The 18797-nt window shown below is 40.7% G+C and overlaps 1 long non-coding RNA gene across 1 annotated transcript in view; it reads right to left on the bottom strand.

The window, feature by feature from the left end:
* Positions 1-422: 422 nt before the first annotated feature.
* LOC114017704 (uncharacterized) overlaps positions 423-18797 on the bottom strand; it is a 67754-nt gene continuing 49379 nt past the window's right edge. Inside the window, exons 11-13 of the long non-coding RNA XR_003562920.2 lie at positions 4365-4515; positions 3030-3098; positions 423-1813 (exon numbers count right to left, since the gene is read on the bottom strand). This is a non-coding gene — a long non-coding RNA (uncharacterized LOC114017704). The remainder of the gene's footprint in view (positions 1814-3029; positions 3099-4364; positions 4516-18797) is intronic.

Here is an 18797-nt window from a genome sequence, read left to right as displayed (position 1 = left end):
GGATGGTCTCTCATTAAGGGATCAGCTCTATAATACATCAGCTACTGGGACAGTGTACATCAGTAGTTGGACAATAGATATACTTCAAGTCAAGCATATGCTCCAGCATTTGCTTATAAAGCTCTTTTGAACATAGGCTCAGGGACCTGGGTTAGACCAGACATAGCTGTCTTACAATATTTTCTTAAAGTATTGCCCAGCCTTGGAAATACAGCTTAACGTCTTGGATTCTTCTCGTAAAGTGGAAAGGGCCATGTGTCTTGTAAAGACTAGCCCCAAGGGAACTGAGGTAAAGTATTTTTGTAGCCTTACCACAAATTTTCCTTGTGTTTATAGCTTCATTATTTTAGTGGGTGTGTTATTTCAGTGTGTTTTTCTGCTACTTATTTTCTATCTTTTTTACTGTTCTTTTTTTCATAAGGAAAATGGACTCAACAGATGATGCAGAAGTCTTTATAGCAGAGCTACTGGTTTTCATTTCTGTTTCCTGAACCTCAAATAGACATGCGTTTAATATGCTCAAAGAATATTTCTGTAACGTTATAATTAAAGTTCCTGCTAATGTCTGGTCAATGCAAAAGCTCCCCATACAAACAGAGGTGAAAATTTCTAGGCATCTATCTTCTGTTAAATGTATGTAAGGAGTTAAGACAAAATGAATTAAAGTAGTACAAATGATAACAGAAAAATTGTTTCTGATTAGCAGGAAACCTCAGGATTAGGATGCAGTTACTCTGTAACTGCAAAATCTGATCTTCAGTAATACCTGGCAGGGTAGAACGGGACAAAAAAAAAAAGTAGTGGAAGCACTGAAAATCAACACTTAGCTCTTTTAATGTAAATTCATCTAAAGTACTGGTCTCCATACCTGTGGAGGGGTGCCCTATGCTGGGACAGACCTACCTCTGTAGCAACGTGTTGAACCTGGTAGGACAGGTCCTGTCTAGCACATCTGTCCAGCCTGGGCAGTGTATTTTTCACATAAGTGCTGTGTTTGCCTGGTGCCAGAGGTGGGTGAATTGGTAGAGCTTCAACCAAAATGCACAAAGACAGCAGCTATTGATCAAGCATAGCTAAACCAATGTATTTTCTATCCTGATGACCCATCCAAATTTCCAGTATATTAATTATCACATTTATTTTACCTAACATCAACTCACTTGCCAGACCTACTTTACTGGTAGCTTGTTTGCCTAATTAGCAGTAATTTGCCTATTAACTGAGCCTGTAAGTTTCCTGTACTCTCTGTGCTTAGGGACTCCAGTGATGACCAAGTTGTTGGACAAAGTTTTGATAAGAAGTAATGCTTAAGTAAATTCTACAAGCCATCACCCTAAGGCAAAATAAGTTCATGGTAAGGATGACTGGGTAAAATAATAAGAAACCTGAAGCTTTTCTCAAATCTGAAGCAAAACCTCGAGCCAAATCTTTTACAAGATGTGAAGTTAAGGTCTATTTTTTATTATTATTATTTTTAATTTGTCCTCGCCTTTTGTTCTGTGCCAGAAAAAAAAGAAATACCAAAATATCAAGACAAAAGGCTATTCTTGGATTTATGACATGAGAAAATCCAGGAAGGAAAGGAGACCTCATGAGAAAGCCTATTTTCACAAGATTTTTACATAGCTTTCAAAGTGTGTGTGTGTGTACTCAAAGGCAGAAAACGGTACATCAAGCTAACAAAACAGAATGTACCATAACATGATGAGTTACTTTGCTTACCAAGTCAAAATAGCTGGTACGATGCATTAAAACCTGGCAGAGTCCTTACGTTCCTGTCCCATGATGTGCAGACTCGATCTTCAGCAAAAGCCTGTTAACATCAGGTTGCCCAGCACTCAGCAGCAGCTCAATGGAGTCACGTCTTTGCATAGAGCAAAGCACCACAGACCTCTTCCATTTCAGCTGCGTATATCTCAAACACTCTCTTAATTTCATTCAAATATTTTAAAAATACAATGGAAAGGCATGCGTACATGGTATAGGCATAGGAAAAATTCAAGGCAACAGGCAGAAGTATGCTCAAGGGAGAGCAGATAAGTTACAGTAGTTAATGTTTTACTGTTTCAAACAAAACAAGAAGTGCAACAAAAAAATAAATGCAATAGATGTAACACAGAGAACGGTTTGGTAGGAAACGCAACGTGTGATTTGACTCAAGTGAAAGTAAACCAACATCAAGGAATATCACTTTACTGGGTTATTTTAAGAGGCAGCTGGTGCCCCTTCTTCCCCCACTCACAACTAGTTCAACATGGTTGAATTTGCCACGGACATGGCTGGACTCAGCATGGACCAAGAAAAGGTAGCCGAAGCACACCACAGAAAGTAATTAAGAATGTGAAGTCTATCACCCACCATTCCTCTGTAGTGTAATTTTGCCTTTTGTTTCCTTCTGGTTGTGAAGTTTCAGAGAACGCTTGAGTTTAAAATTCTCATCTTATACAAAGGACTATATGTTTCTCTCAACCCAAGTCACTTTATTTCTGCTGAAATTCCTCAGCTTTTGTGAAATAACCTAATTCTGCTTGCAGGCCCTTTGGATAGAGAGTCCTTGTTGAGTGAGATCCAGTTAGTGGACCATAGGAAGGATATATAAAAAGACATTAGTCATCAACAAAATTTAAACAGCAACCAAAGGTACCTCCCTGCAAATGCTTTGTGCTATGGTTATAAACCTTTCATCCTGTGAGGACCAGCCCCATGAGTCAGCTCAAAGTTTCAGCAAGAGAGCCTAGCAGTGGCTATAAATGAGTTTGTACTGGTGGTCAGGATCTGGCCATTGATCTCGACAGACGTTGTCATCCCTTCCCTTTACCCAGAGATCTTCCGAGCGTCCTTCTCATACCTGGTGTAGGGCTCAGGCAGCTGTTGCAATCTGGCCATGTGGAACAGCAGCCTCATGAAAGTGGATATTGGTGTCCTTTTCACACGCTCATCTAATAATTCTCCCAGAAAAGCAAGTTGTGGGAAGTTGTCCCTCATTGTGCTCTAACAATCTAACCAAGGGTTAAAATACTGATCTTTACCTGAATTATAACACAGCTTGGCATGTTTCATCAAGCTTGTGGTTCTCACCTCAGTTCCAGAGCACCTCTCTGAAAAGTAAAAACAGAACAAAACAAAACAAAAAAACCTTCTAAGATTACTACTAACTTGTAAACTATATTGAAGTAAAGCAAAAGAGCAGAGCAAAGAATGCTTTTTATTGTTGGCACAATAGAAAGTTAAACACCAAACTTTAAACAAATTGTGCTATTTGCTTTTGCAGCAGCAAAAGAGTTTATTATTTCACTATTTCATCTCACCTTGTGTCATTAAAATATAGGACACAAGTAGTAAAACACAAAGTAAATATGCACATATCTTTACACCATGTAGTGTAGCTATAAATCTTACTCTTTGATAACAGCTGTACTATAGCAATCATTTGAGTAGTGCAGCTGCCACAACAATATCAAATTTTATAGTTAAAAAGCAGTCAAAACTTTAATGGTACAGTGGAGGTAGATATATATTGTGCTATAAATAAACATTATCTAATGAAGAAATGAAACATGTTTATTTTTCCTTGACATATCATTCAATATCATATATCTCTGCTCCTGCAAGCTGCTATAATAGCAGCCATTATACTTCAGCATGTATAACAACAGTCTGTAGTTGTACTAATTATGTTGGATTTAAATGAGGGATGGGAAAACTTCAGATAATGTGGCCTTGCTTGCAAGGCCTCTATTTCATTAAAGAAGTATCTTAAAATGTTATCAGAGTTAACATGTGCTGGCAGAGGTTCTGAAGTGGTTGGGAATGCAGTGAGAAATGAGTGGGTTTTCCCCTTAGACGATGACTTCTGCTGTGTTTGTCTGACATGGTGTAATCGATCTGGGGAGCAGAAGACCATGAGAACTGATGTACTGGTTCAGGCAAGTAGCTGCTGCCGTGTTAGTCAAAGCCATGACAAAATCTCTGAAAGGATATGAGAGCGCACAGGTCTAGGGGAGGCAGGCTCACGTCCCGCCCAAGGCAATACATGCCACAAACACAGTCCCTGTGCATTGACGTTGCTTTCCAGGATTGCTGGTGTGCTCAGCGTTGAGCCTAGGGATGCAGTGACAACACTAGTGGCACTCACGGAGATGTTCACCTGCCTACTACGTAAAGAGTGAATTAGGGCATGGAAGCGTGGGAGAGATCTTCAGCAAACGTGCTAGAAATGATAAATTTTGAAGAGTTCATAGAACATGATTCATCATGCTGTGGCACAAAACACTGTTTAACATTCAAGTGTGTGTTTCTGCAAGCGTATTTGCTTCAGTCCAGAATGAACTTCTGAAAGATACCTTCCAGTCCCTTCTACTCACCACACCAGGAGCCGCTGTGAAGAGCTTTCTGGAAACCATGCACTGGGTGCCTTTTGAAGGACACTAAAATGCAGGTGCACACCAGGGCAATCTGATCGCTAACAGGGGGCCAAGTCCATGGGACCATACTGGCCTCAGTCCAAGGCTAACCCTAAAACATAAACAGGGTAGATTTGAGGTCCTCAGCATCAGCTGCTCTCCTCCTCAGCTCCATCCCTACTGCTCCACTGCTCTCTAACATAAACATAGCCTCAGACCACTACATAAAAGACCAAATCCCACTAATACAGTATGTCACAAGATAAGAAAGAGAGGTGGGAGAGTGGGAACAAATATCCTGGGTTCCTGCAATGCTAACAAACTTGGCAAGTAAAATTAATGAACTCCATTCTCTTAAAAATCCTCCTTGGGAAGCCGTGCTTCCTTTCTTCACATCAGAAAAATTACGCTGGAAGCATCCTTACCAGAAGGGAGATTAACATCTTGCCTAGAGTTTGCCTCCTGTTCAGTGTGGGTTCCTCTGAAGGTGACACATGGACACCCTGGTGGGAACTGCAGCAACCCAGGGGAGCTGATCCACTGGAGATCAAATCCCAAATCCCCAATGCTTACAAACAGCTTACTGCAGCTAAACTTTGTGTGTGCCCACCATCAGAGAACATCAGGGTGCTTTTGCTTGCCATCAACAATGCGTTTATCTGAAAAACCCCATGAGATGCTATAAAATAAACTCAACAGCTGCTAGCAGAAGATGACAAATCCTAGAAACCTTTTTGTCACATTGCAACCTATACAATTTACTCCATGTTTACAAACAAATTGCTACAGAAAAATATTAAGTCCTGGCATTTAGAGAAGCTCTAGAAATTACTCACTCCCCTGGAATTCTGCATGACAAATTAAGACTATGCTTCAACTCCTAATAAATGAAGCTAGAGCAGAGTTTCATAAACGTTCTTGAGATTTCTTCTGTAACAGCTTTATTTTGGCTCCCCACTTTTCATGCTTAAACAAATGGAAAGGTTGGCTGATATTGTCAAAATACAGCACTTCTCATGAACCAGGAGTCATTTATTAATGTAATTTATTGAGCCTGCATTGTAAAACATAAAATCATATTTTGGGGGGTGGGGGAGGTGGACACCCACCAAAAAACTCATTACCCTAAGCTAAGACTATTTTCTTTAAAAGACAGATTATTGCCATTGTGGACTCTGTAAGTAAGATTATGTGCTTCCAGAACTGGCCTTTCAGAGGCCAACAGGGTAAGTTTTAATGAACCGTGCAGTGTTGGGTAAGAACAGAACAGATGTTTGCACAACCATCAGGTAGACCTTTGTATATATAAATACACCACAGCAGATAATATCTAATACCTTTCTCACAGCTTTAACCTTCCCACTAAAAATACAAACAGGCTTTCTCCCAGTTGTGAACATGCTTAAAATCTAATTAATACACAGCCGATTGCAAACCCAAACTGCTCACACAGGGTCGGACCTGTCATCCAGCGTCACCTCTTTCATGACACAGTCTTAATCTCCTCCTTTGTCGTTATATTGCGGTTTTTGCTCTAAAGGTTTCTGCACTAAAAAAGTGGGAAGGTGAAGCCATAGTTCAATTCAATTTATTTTTATATTGCCTCTCAGAGAAAGTCTTTCAAAACGCTTTATAGTGAGAGATAAAATAGTCATATAACACTTGCCAGAATTCAGCACTGTGACTTTCATACTCTCAGGGTAAAAGCTACATACCAGGAAAATAAAATATAGAAAATTTATAAACAGAGAGAGTATTAATAAATATGCATCGGCTCCACGCTGTATAGTAATGAGAAGAGGGAAGCAGACCCCTGTCATGGCGCGTTCATAGCCCTTCCCTTAGGCAGGAGGGTCCCTCCCAGCTCTGCAGGCACACACAGAGGCATGTGCATGGAGCAGGGCAAGCACAGCAAGGGCAGCGGGGCTGCTGGAGGCAGCGCTCAAAGAAGCCATCTACAGCTGCGGTGGGCACAGAACCAGGAGCCAGTGGTTTCCCCCCAGATGTAAAGCACAATTGCCATTCAGAAAATGAAAAAAAAAAAAATCAACTGTCTTGAGAAAGGAATGGAAAAGAGCACCGAGTCGCTGATGTTCATCGTGTGACAAACCCAGCACAGGAATAGCCCTGCAACCAGGGAGGGAAACATTTCTGCAAAAGGAGAGCCTATAACAGGCAGCAAAGCAAAAACTATTTGTGGCCACACCATTATTGTATTTAACTTCAAGTACACATAAACACTCAGTGTCCCAAGCACGACCCTACATTAAGTAATGCAATTATTTATCAGAATAAACCTGGAACCAGGTGCATGCTGCACATTGGCAGTACAGCGCAAGCAGCAGCCTGTGTGCAGGGCAGACACTGGAGCCAGCGGGTGAGCTCCATTTACTCCGCTAAACACATTCTCATTGAGCCTACAAAACACAGGCAGAGAAAACTGCCTCTCGAGCTCCTAAAGCAACTCTACCCCTATCTAAACAAAACCAGAATATCGGGACACTACCTCCGTTTATTCAAGTATAACCTCAAGCAACACGAGAAAGATCCTCCCCAAAACACCCTAACTGTTAAACAAAGGGTGTTATAAATTCTCTGATGCAGTCTTAAATTGGCATTCTAAAAGTTTACTACATCTCCAAGATCCATTTCAGAATCCCATGCATGCAGAAGGCTGGTAAAAGAGCATTTAAGAAAATATTTGGGCAACAGCTAATATTTCTTCCCACCTGTCTTCATGCCTGTGCCGCTCACACCAAGTCACATCTTTATAATGCACAGTAAGAAAACACAATACATAGTAACTCATTTTCTGACCTTTTAATATTTCTGTCATTGATTGTCAGAAGTGAGGACTGCTCTCTATCCTAAGGTGATGGATTATTTAATTAACTATTGACCTTTTCAGTATCAGATGTTGACAATGAGTGTGCCTCTATGTAAGCTGCCTCCTCTGGACGCCGTTCAGTTCCCCACTGCACGCTGATTTTTCCCACATTTTAGTTTTAGGTCTAATATTTCTATTACATTCATTTAAAAACATGTCAAAGTCTTGTATTTAGCAAGGAATACTTTTATGATCTCCTGCTTTGCACTTTCTTTTGAACACTGGCTGTATTTATAGCGGGATTTATATGAATATTAACAAAATTAAGTCTTTCATAGATAAAATCATTTCTACTGCTAACCTATTAGGTTTCTGGCATGCTTTCAGGACAACTTCTTATGCACCAGGAGGTGAAGGAGCCAACACAGAAAGGAAAATTGCTCATCATCTGTGCACTCAGGTCAAAAGACATCCCAGACTAAAAACTGTAAAAATTGTTTGATATTATGCTTTGCCTTTGGGCCCAGCAAAGACTCCAGCCAGGAACATGACATTTACACAGAGCACCTTTAAAAAGCAAACATTTCACTACTTTCCCACAGGACGGGCAATGGGAAGCTTTGTTTACACATAAACAAACTGACTTAAGACTTTTTCTCCCCAAAAACAAAGAGAAAGGATCCAGATCTTCATCCTGGAGACCCAAGATCCCAGTGCTCCTGTTCTCAGCAACTAATATTCAGCCACAATCTTATTATAAGCAAACAAGGTATTTTCCTCCACGAGCATGTTGTTGGAACTCAACACTGAACAAATGATCCGTGCCTCCAGGTTGTCAGAGAGATTTACATGTGACTACACAGCAGTTTGGGTATTCCACTGTGATTTCTCTCCAGGGCCAAGCAACCTGATTAATCTAACATATTCCTGGTAGAAACTGTCCAGCATTTCTTCAGGAAAAAAGTTTGTAGCCTGGCACAACTTTGCAATAAATACTCAATGCTAATTTCATTTGTTCACTCAGGAAACACTTTTTTGCCAAACCTGGTGCCAAATAAGAGCTGGGGGGGTGCTTTTTTCTGTGTTAAACAGTCATTAATATTTTTTCAAAGCGTTCCACTTAATTATTTTAGTAACTATATAACCAAACACTCACTTCATAGGGATAAAGTCAATAAAGTATCCCCGTAGCAGCAAAGAATAACAATTAACAAATTTCCAGAAGAGCTATTTACAACAAGTCATTGCATTCCCCTCTTTTTTTTCTTTTTTTCTTCTGATTTTTGTTTTTTTTGCCCATGAAATTAGCAGCAGCACGCACAGCAGTAAATATTCCTACCGCTGATGGATTTGGTAAGTGGTTTTAATCAGAAGCTTTCCTTTTGCATCAATCAGCTTTCCCCGTAACCTAGGAGAGACCCCCACATATGTCATCGATATACCCAGATAGTGGAGTTATAAGTCTGATTTTTTGTGATGTTAATGCAATATTATGATAGATATCTATTAGCAGGGAGAGCCGAGTAGCAGACAGACTCCAGTGCCTTTGACAGCGGCTGCTCTTTCTTTGTCAGTGTCAATCCGCGCCGGAATCGCAGGGAATGAACGAATGTGACAGGAGAGGACCGCACCAATTATGGATGAAGGGATACTATCTACTCCCACTGGTTGATGTGATTTATTCGACGGTCCTTCTGCATTTATAGAACAGCAGATTGTAGCTGCTTATGAAGTGACAAATAGTGCTCAATGACATTGACTGACTTGTCTGATCAATTTAGCTTGTCTGAAAAGTAGCCGTGAATCGCTGTCCTTGTTGAATGACGGTCCGAACGGTCCAGGTTCAACTTTATGGATGTGAAATCTCAGATGCCATTAGAAAACTGATAAAGGTGACTGCCTTTAAACAAATAACACTAGGGTCCCGTACAAGGAATGAAAAATAGTAACCCTTCCTTTGAAATGCATCTCGCTTAAAGAATGTCTTCTCTTTAAGACCATGTCAGTGGAATATTTTTATTTTTTATAGGTTCTTGAATATTTGATATATTTTGGAGGAGAAGCAATGTATCTGATGGAGGGGAAACATGTGGAGTTTTCTTGCAAGAACCAACAAAGCAACTTTTCATGTTTTCTAGCAAAGTTGCCAACTGTCCTGATTTTATTGAGCCTTGAGTCATTAGAATAATTTTTAAATTCAGAGCTCCTGGAGTCTGGTGATGATGTAACTCAGCCTTCCTATTAAAATCGAGAAGAAAAAGAAGAAGTTGCTGGCCTAGTGGTCAGAAAGCAACTTGAAAATGTGATTTCAGTGAACCTGGTACAATCAAAATCCAAAAGAAACTGGAAACCAACTTGCAAATGCGGAGGGGGTTTGGGTTTTTGGGGGGTCTGAGAAGTAATCTGAGGAGACTGACAGGATTTCTTCATGCTTGGGTTTGGCAGCACAGGAACTTCTTAGAAGTCCGGCTTGTTTTGATAGAGCCCTTGTGTCAATAACCTATTATTGAGTACTGTCAGACTTCCAGCGGCTGGTAACCCTTCTGGCAGGAGGAGCTGTTAGATGTGAAGACATGGCAGCGCCAGGCTGTTGGGTGCAGTGTAATTCTCAGTGCTTTAGTGAGCCTCACACAGCCCTTCCGATAATGCTGGAATTATACGATAAGGTGTTGCTCAGCATGAGTAAGGACTGCACAATACAGCCTTTAAACAAACACTGAATTAAAAACCATTGAGAAACTGTTAACAAATTGTATATTATCTAGCATTAGATTAGTATTTTTATAAAGTCATAATGTCACGTCGCACCTTATAAATAATACTTGTGGTATTTCTTATATGAAGCAGGCACAGGAGTTGCCTGAAAATGGTAATTTCACATATAAACATATACAAACCTGTGAGTGGGTCTACACGCACATATCAATATACATATATATATAAATATATGGTGGTACATATGTATAAATCAATGTCTGCATGTGGGGGGTGCATGTGTGCTGTTCATTATATATTACAATATTAAACAGTTATCCATGCACAAGTATATTTATGTATATATTTCAATTTATTAGAGCTAGGCAGTCCTTTACAGACTCAATAAAGAGCACCAGCATTAGAAGCCAAGAACCATTTTTCCCTTTCCCTGTATTATTCAAATTTATTAAACAATATTTCACATTTGTTTGACACAATGTCAAACTCGGGACTCCTAAAGAACTGCTGCAGCTTTGGAACTGTTATGCTTTCTTGGACTTTAATCATTTTTGGCAAGGTTCCATTTCCTGTCAGAAAGTGAAACAGCTTAGGAATGTCATTTTCACGAAAGAAAACAGAGAGAATCCGAGAGGAAGTTCTCCTCCACTCCAGAGCCCCTAAGATACTCAAACACACTCGCAGGAGGGCTGGAATACATCAAACATTAGCAGAGGGAAAAGGACACACTTTTCCCACATTAAAATACATGGATAAAGTTGAACTTTTGCTAAAAATAGTTCCCATGACTAATCCTATTAAGTTTTTAAAAAATTGTGCCCTATCTCCCTTGAAGTCAAATTGTTTTTTAACTTCAGAATGATATTAGGAAAAGACTCTAAAGTGTCTTTCCTTAAGTCAAAGTCCCTGCAAGATTATTTTTTTCTTTTCTTTTTTTTTTTTCCTTTTTTTCTTTTTTTTTTTTTTTTAAGTGAGATATGAAAAATGAGGACAGGAGCACAGATCACTCTTCTAAAAGGGCAATTTACCTATTGAAGAGGTGGGAAGTATCAGTCTCTGCCAGATCATCGCTTGCGATTTACTTTTTTAAAAGCAAGGCTCCCTAAGGAGGGAGGAGGTTAAAGGGAGCAGATAAAAGCTAACCCTTAGCTCTGCCAGCTCAGTGCCTACAGAAGCTGAGCACAGCCACAGCGGTTGAAGGGTATAAAGCCCTGCCACACTTTTGGACAAGAATCACCTATTTCCCTCATTCAGAGGGCTACTTATGTAAAAACCACCTCGACTACTTGTGATGAGGAAACAAGCAACAGCCAAATGGATTTTGAGAACACAACCCACACCCCAGCAGGAAGAGCACTGCCCCAGTTAGCCGTTCCCACTGCACAGCAGCCACATGGGCAGTGCACGTAACAAAGGGCTTCTGACAGCCACCAGGTCCACATGCAATCTATGATTCTTATTCAAGACTCATCTGGGTGGTTTTCTATCAGATCAAATGCTTTGGTTTTATTCTGACATTTATGCCATCCTTGTTTGTTTGTGCTAACATCCTAAACAGAAATCCCAAGCTGCGGTAATGCCATGTTTCAGAGGGAGAGCAGAAGGGAGCTGGCTGCAAAGGAGGTTGGAAATCCATTTCTAAAGGAAAAGCCATTTGCAGCAGCATCCTGAGAAAAAAAGGGATGCTTAGCTCCTTAAAGGAATTCAACCTAAATACAAACAACACTCATACATGACCAGGAAAGGCAAGTAGAATTATCTGTTGCACTCTCCCTAGAGTAAGGTTGAACACCAAATGATGGGGTTTTAGCAGCCTTGCAAGTGCCTTTAGCCAAGTTAGCTTTGGTTGCAATGTCTGCTTGAGTCTGTGCATTACAAACCCTAGTGGGGCACACGCTGCCCTGTGCACCAGTGTGCAAGTCAGCATGCTGGTGAGCCAGAGCTGGGAGGACATCCCAGCACCACAGTCTACAGGACCCAAAGATAAAAGCCCCAGAAAAGACCATCCAGCTAGCAAAAGCTGAGCAAAAAGCATGACACATCCTCAAAGAAAAAGTGAAATCCTACAGGGAAAAACTATGACCCACACACACTCTAGGAAAAGCACACATGCTTCTAGCTCAGGCACAAGAAAGGCATGGTTTGGCATTAACAAAACCCTTCTCCAGCTGAAACACTGAAGAAGGAAGTTAGAAAAGGGAAAGTAAAATGAAAATAAATTCATGAACTCACTTCATTTACTGCTGTAAATCCACACTTTCTACAGTTTGCTCCTGGATTTTTCTATGAAGAGATGAGCATGGTGCATGAGAGGATGAGGAATGGAGGGTTCACAGCAGCTGTCTGCTTTCATAAACCTTCACAGCTCCCAGTTAAAATGCATCCTCCATCTATCTTCTGCTCAGCATTGAACAGAGAGCAAATGCCAACAGCATAAGCACGCATTCAAGTTTGTCCAGGTAGATGCAGAGAGGCAAGCCCTTAGGGAAAGAAAAGAGCAGAGCAGGTTAGAGCAGGAAAGCGACCCCCCTGACATGTGCTTTTTCTCTCCGTGTCTCTGGCAGCACGGGTTAGGTACGATCGGGTGGTCCCAGCATGTTACACACACACCAGGGGACTGTAAAAACTCTCAGCATCAGCCTACATCTGCTTGCATTGAAGTTGTCCCCCACACACACACTTCAATGGCAGCTGAGTTAGGTCAATACCGAAACACTTGTGAACATGTCGCTCACCGCATCGCTCCTTCCCACCCCGCCGAAACCCCTCCGGCGGCATTGTTTTCCTTTCTGCCCCCAGCTGAGCTTTCATGGTGCTCTCTGATGTGCCTGCAAGGAATAACTCATTCCCCCAGCCCAAACCTGTGCAATATGTACCTTCAGTTTTCCCACCACACCATTGCCAGCCATCCTGACAGTACCTTCTGCCTCGGGCCACCTTTACTGCTGAATCTCTAATGCAAAACTAGCACATGGCATTTGTTTGTTGTTAAAAGTATAACTTCATGTTTGCACTTATAGTAACGTCTTGTAGCAAGTTAGTCACCAAGGAACTTCTCCAGTCATTTATTTTCCAGCACAGACTACAGGTTTCCATGGCTATATTCCACAGGAAAAAAAAAAAAAAAATCCAATTTCATGTGTAGATGAAATACTTCAAAGTCTCATACACTCAAGCCATCACTAACACATGCAATAATATAAACTGGAATGAATTTTCAGGATGTAGTAGGCTAAAACTCAGCTTTCAGAGCAGCAGGGTTGAAGTGCCCTTTGACACCAACCCTCCCCACCCCCACTGACTCGTCCTTACCTCCTCCTCTTCGCATGCTTGGCCCCATCTGACAGCAGCTGGCAATCACCGACACCAGCTGGCAATCACCGACACCAGAGCCCATGAATTTGTCCAAGCTGCAGCTCAGTCTGCACTCCCAACCCATGCGCTCTGACCGCCATAGAGTCAGTTCATGTGGTCAATCCATGAATTCAACCCATTATATGTTCCTCCAAAAACCTCTCCATTCCTTAGGAGCCAGCCTTTCTTCAACCAGTCTTTAACCTCATGGCACCGTGTATTTTTCCCTGCCCTTTCAGGCCAACAGTGGCCCTTGGTTTATCCCAGAGCCATCCAAATCCCTCACCTTCAAGAACTACCCTGCAAAGCCACTGCTCATGCACCATGACTATATACTGAGCATCTGCTTCTTCAACAGTCTATGAAATGCTGTTTGATAAATCATTGTTAAAAGTTTTGTTTGTATTATGGAAAGAATCTTCTTTTGTACTGAAGGGAAGGAATTTGGAGAGTAAAATCTAAACCTGGAGCTATATTTTTCTGCGTAGTTAAATACAAGTAAGAAAATTACCAAAGTCAGTGAATTAAAAAAAAAAAGAAAAAATCTACAACAAACCTTATCATTAATAAGTTCTTAAGTGATGACCACCATGATTATTATTCTTGATCTGCTGTGTCACTTAAACCCCAGCCTTTTTACATTCCCATTGCTATGGGTGCCTCTGAAACAGTAGTTCACGCATTGCCCCTCGCCCACCTCCCCTCTGGCCCTGCCTGGTACCTCCTTGAGGGTCCGTCTCAGCCACATGTTTCTCTTCCCTTTTATCAGCTCTCAGAGCCCTTCAAAGATGGTCACAACTTCTTGTGCCCTCCCCCTTTTTTTCCCTCTCCACCTCCCCGCCAAATTTCCATTTATATCTAGATCTTTGCCAGCCCAACACAACCTAACAGGCAGGAGAAGGTCTGAGCCCAGGTTGTTTAACAATGCCTTGAGGGGCTTATTCACCAAAGTTCGATGCTCTGATGAACAGCTTGCTGCAGCTCTAATGGTAAGGCATATAAAATGCATCATACATTAAATTTAATGTTGCCTCATTAGTCTTAATTAGATTCCTACATTACACCAGGATTATAGTTTCTTCGTGTTTATGTTTGCTCCTAAAATAAAGTCTACACTAGACACCAGTTCTGTGTACTTTCTAACCTTTGAATAAACATGCCCTGAATTGGTACCTACCAATATTTTTAACCTGGAAGAAACAGAATTTAGGTGATACTGCAATTGTCTGTTGGACAGAGAAGCTATGTAGTCGTTGCAAAGGAATAAATTTAAAGGAAAAAAATTGTATGTAAACATCAGAAATTGCTTATCTTGTGTTTATAAGTGGTAAGCAGTGAAGGGAAAGGAAAGGGTTGTTTCTTTTAAAGAATCGGATGGCTTTTCTATTTCTATAGAGACGCTTTGATAGCTTCCTCTCATACTACTTAATATTGTCTTCTGCACTAGGCTTTTCAAATTTTATTGACTTTCAGCTGTAAAATCTGTTTCAAGATGATGCCACTAAATCAGCTTTGAAGCTTGGCTAGAAGTTGACATCAGAGTAGAGCACACCCCATGATTAGACATAACGACCTATGCCAGGACCATGGCATGTCAGAGGCCAGCGGTAACTGGAAAGATGATGACCCAAATCATGCTTTTCAACATATCAACAAAAACACCACTCTGACAGGTCCGGAAATTGAGCTGCTGTTGCAAAAGCCTTTCTTTCATCCAAGGAAAGAAGCCACATATTCTGGGATTCCCCCCATCACTCAGATGGTCCCAGCTCAGTCTCCTTGTGGTGGTGAGCTGTCCCCCAGTACCAGCACCATCCCCCCCACCACCTACAGCAACTCCCAGCACCCAGCATCTCCTCCAGCCGCCGCCGTCTGGTGCAGGTCCACACCTGATGCAACTCAAACAACTGGTCTTGCGTGACAGTCCCAACTGAAAAGGCATTTACATTTAAAATGAATAGCTATGAATATGTGGGGTGTACTTTATGATAAAACAGTGAGTTTTAGAAGGTTAAACCAAATGGATTTTTTTTTCCATAAAACGTTTGTTTGTTTTTTTAATAATAAAAAGTCTAGTGACACCAGAATTGTTTGAGGAATCAGGTTTCTTTTCAATACTTTTTTTTTCTCTCCAAGCCTTTAATAAATTGACTACCCCATTTTTCTTCTTGTAGTTAATTTAACAACTGATTTTAAATTTCAAAAAGATTGAAAAAGTAACATTTTTTTTTTTTAATGTCAAACTGAAGCTTGATTGTTTTAAACACTGAAAGGATGATAGCTGCTTTACAAAATGTTGTTATTCTTAATATTTTGGCCCAGATTTGCCATGAAACGGCTCAGCCTCTTGAAGCTATTTCTCACCCAACAGAGTACAATTCCTACATATTTATCTATTTCTTTCCAACCGACTTATACAAGCACCCACACTATCATAGGAGCAAAGAGAAGCCAATTAGCGTTAATAACAGTTAGTGTTCTGCTAATATTTTTAATAACAGTTTGTTTCATGTCCCATAACATTCCTTTGGTAAAATATAATAAAATTCCATTTGAATTTGCATGTGGCCACTCTCACTTGTTAATTAGAATTTGAATAATATTATAAAAAATACAGTGCAAACCTATATATTCCATTTGCCTAAGGGTTTAAAAGAAATTCTTTCATCCTGTTTGGATTTTCCCTTTTCAGAAATGTTTGCAAAAACTGAGCATTTCAGGTATTCTCACATTGAAATGCACATATTTTTGTGGTCTCACCAGGTACACTAAAATCACATTATTTCATCTGAGATAAAACAAGCTGACTTAAGCTTTGAAAAATCCTTTCCTTAGCTCAGGAAATGGGGAAATACTTATGAAAATTTTCAAGAACTATCTGGCTTTATAAGTAGATCAAAGTCTAAATATTTGTACCACAGACAATACTGAAACAATCATTTAAATGACTAAGACAGAGATTTGACAGCATCCATCCCCAAGCACATTAGAGTGCACACGTACTGACTTTGTTCAAACTTAAGTTTAAACTTTACATCCATCTACGCTACAGTAGCACATTTTCATTAGGACTGATGTCTCAGGAAAGGCCTACGCAACCCAAAAAGGAAAAGGCTTACATTTTCTAAAATCCCCTAATCCTGCTTTTTTGCAGTCTCTCCATAAATTGCTACCTTTTCCTGAGGGGATAAAAAGCTCAGAGGTTTCTTCAGTTCTTTGCAGGCTTTGTTGTGTTATATCCACCAGCGAGGAAAGAGGAAAAAAAAAGGACCAGGTGACTCCTGTGGCCAACTGCAGCCATGGAACAGCTTAAGTCCCAAACAAACAAACAAAAACCCCAGGAACGCACAAAACTCCTACTGTTCTTCATCACAAATTCAGTGAATACCAAAATCTTTCAGTAAATATGGATGAGGGATATATCAATGGGCTACTGATGGCTTCACAGAAGGAAGGAGGACTGGATGTACCAAGCACATGTCTTTAGCAGATAATATGTATAATTACAGTATCATGCAAAGCACCTGAAACAAATTTGGGAGAGGAGGGTGGGGAAAAAAAATAACTGATGATGAGCTGACATTTATAAAAAAAGATGTGGATGTTCAAGAAAAAACCCTCACTTTCTATCTTCAAACTACACAAATTCTATCAGAGTCGGTAAAACTTAGCAGAATTATTTCTTTTGCCAAAAGGCCCAAGAAAAATCAACTTCATCTCTTGCATGGATGTGCTGCAAGGCAGGAAACAGCCAGGCATGACACATCCCTCTCCCTTGATATTGGCTAATACAACCTCCAGCAAAAAAATCATAGACATTGTAGGAAGGCTGGGATGAGTTCTTGTCTTTTTATTGCCTTGCTGTGGTGGCCTGCGGGTAGCAAGGACAACCAGCCATGCTGGGCTTCACTGGAAAAGGCTCCCAGCATGGCTGGAACTGGATCCATGGGAGAAGGGGAGCATGTGAACCCCAGGCACCCCGTGCTGCAGACCAGACCTCCAGATGTTGGAAGGAGAGCAGCTCCCGCTCAGCAGGCGAGGGAGGAGGCGATGAGGGCGGTGCTCCTGCCGCTAGGAACTGCTCTGCTCTGCAGAGCTGGCAGGAGATGAGAGGTACGTCGAGCTCTGCAAAGAGCCGCAGCAACTTCCTCCAGAGCAACGGGGAACTTAGCAAAGAGCGGCTGCACATTAAATCACAGCTCCGAGGCTCCTGCAGGTGAGGCACAGCTGAGCAGTGCTTTGCATGCTGGGATGGTGCAAGCACAAGTCTGGTCCACCCCATTGCCGTCACTCTACACCTCTGGTTGGATCACAGCCTTACCGTTTTACTGGCTGTGGGTGGGTGTGATCTATTGCCTTCCTGTTGAGTTTCATTTGAGACATAAGGAAAGCTCTGGGACATCACCCAGAAGCAGATTAATTAATTTATTCCGCCTTTCCAAAGAAGGTTTGAATGTTTCCGCGATCAGCCGTCCTCCTTGCATGCACATTAGCTGTTCTGGCAAGAGCGCCTCAGCCCAATTTGGTTTGAGTGACAAAAGTTAATTTTATTGATGCACAGCCTTCTGTGATGCTAGGTAGGAGGTCCGACGATGCAAATCAAATGGCTTCTCCAAAAATATCCCAGTGATTGATAATGAGGCAGTGATGCACATTTTGTGACACTTTTGACCCTACCATAAGCAAATACTAAATTTAGACGTGATAATTTTAAAAACTAATGCCACATTGCTTTAAAAGTGATCAGTGACAGATATACATAGTTTAACGGAGACTAATGTTGTTCATGAAGGTTTTTTTAATTTTTTTTTTAAATCCAAAACAAAACTATAACAAGCAGGATTGGGGGGGGGGGGGGGGGGGAGAAAAAAAAAGGGGGGGGAAATTAACTTGAAACAAACCTAGGTATAGAAATATGCCAAATATGCTATTAAAATTTAATTGCATGTTTCATAGGAAGGTCATACACCACAATTTGATTTCTCTAGTGTATATTACTATATACATACGGATACACATCAACTATTATGTTAGGTGTATAAGGGATATATCTGGAAGCACTTGAACATGGAAGATGACTGACACTTACAAGAAAAACCTTTATTATATGTCTATATTCCATTCCATTAATCATGTATGTTCATTAACCAATCATGGTAATTTATTATGCACTGTTTCAAGACATCTTATGTTACAATGGTGTCATTTTCACTTTGATCATCTAAAGATCTTGCAGGATGACATCTGCAGCCAAAAGACCTGGCTTCTCTATAGGTGTTGCATGAACATGTACTAGATATTCAGAAGTGATTAAAAAAACTCTGTAGTGCAACACAGTTTGCAAGATGCAAAAATTAATTATGTAGCTCAAAGATAACAACTCACAAATTAGGTAGAAATATTCAGGTGAAGTGATTTGCACATCATTTTAATAGTGGATAAGTACCAAAAGGAGATGCTATTAATTTTGTCATGTAATATTTGATCATTATGTGTTT

This window comes from Falco cherrug, chromosome 8 (assembly GCF_023634085.1).
Source record: "Falco cherrug isolate bFalChe1 chromosome 8, bFalChe1.pri, whole genome shotgun sequence".
Taxonomy (NCBI): Eukaryota; Metazoa; Chordata; class Aves; order Falconiformes; family Falconidae; genus Falco; species Falco cherrug.
This window is presented reverse-complemented; position numbering and strand designations above follow the sequence as displayed.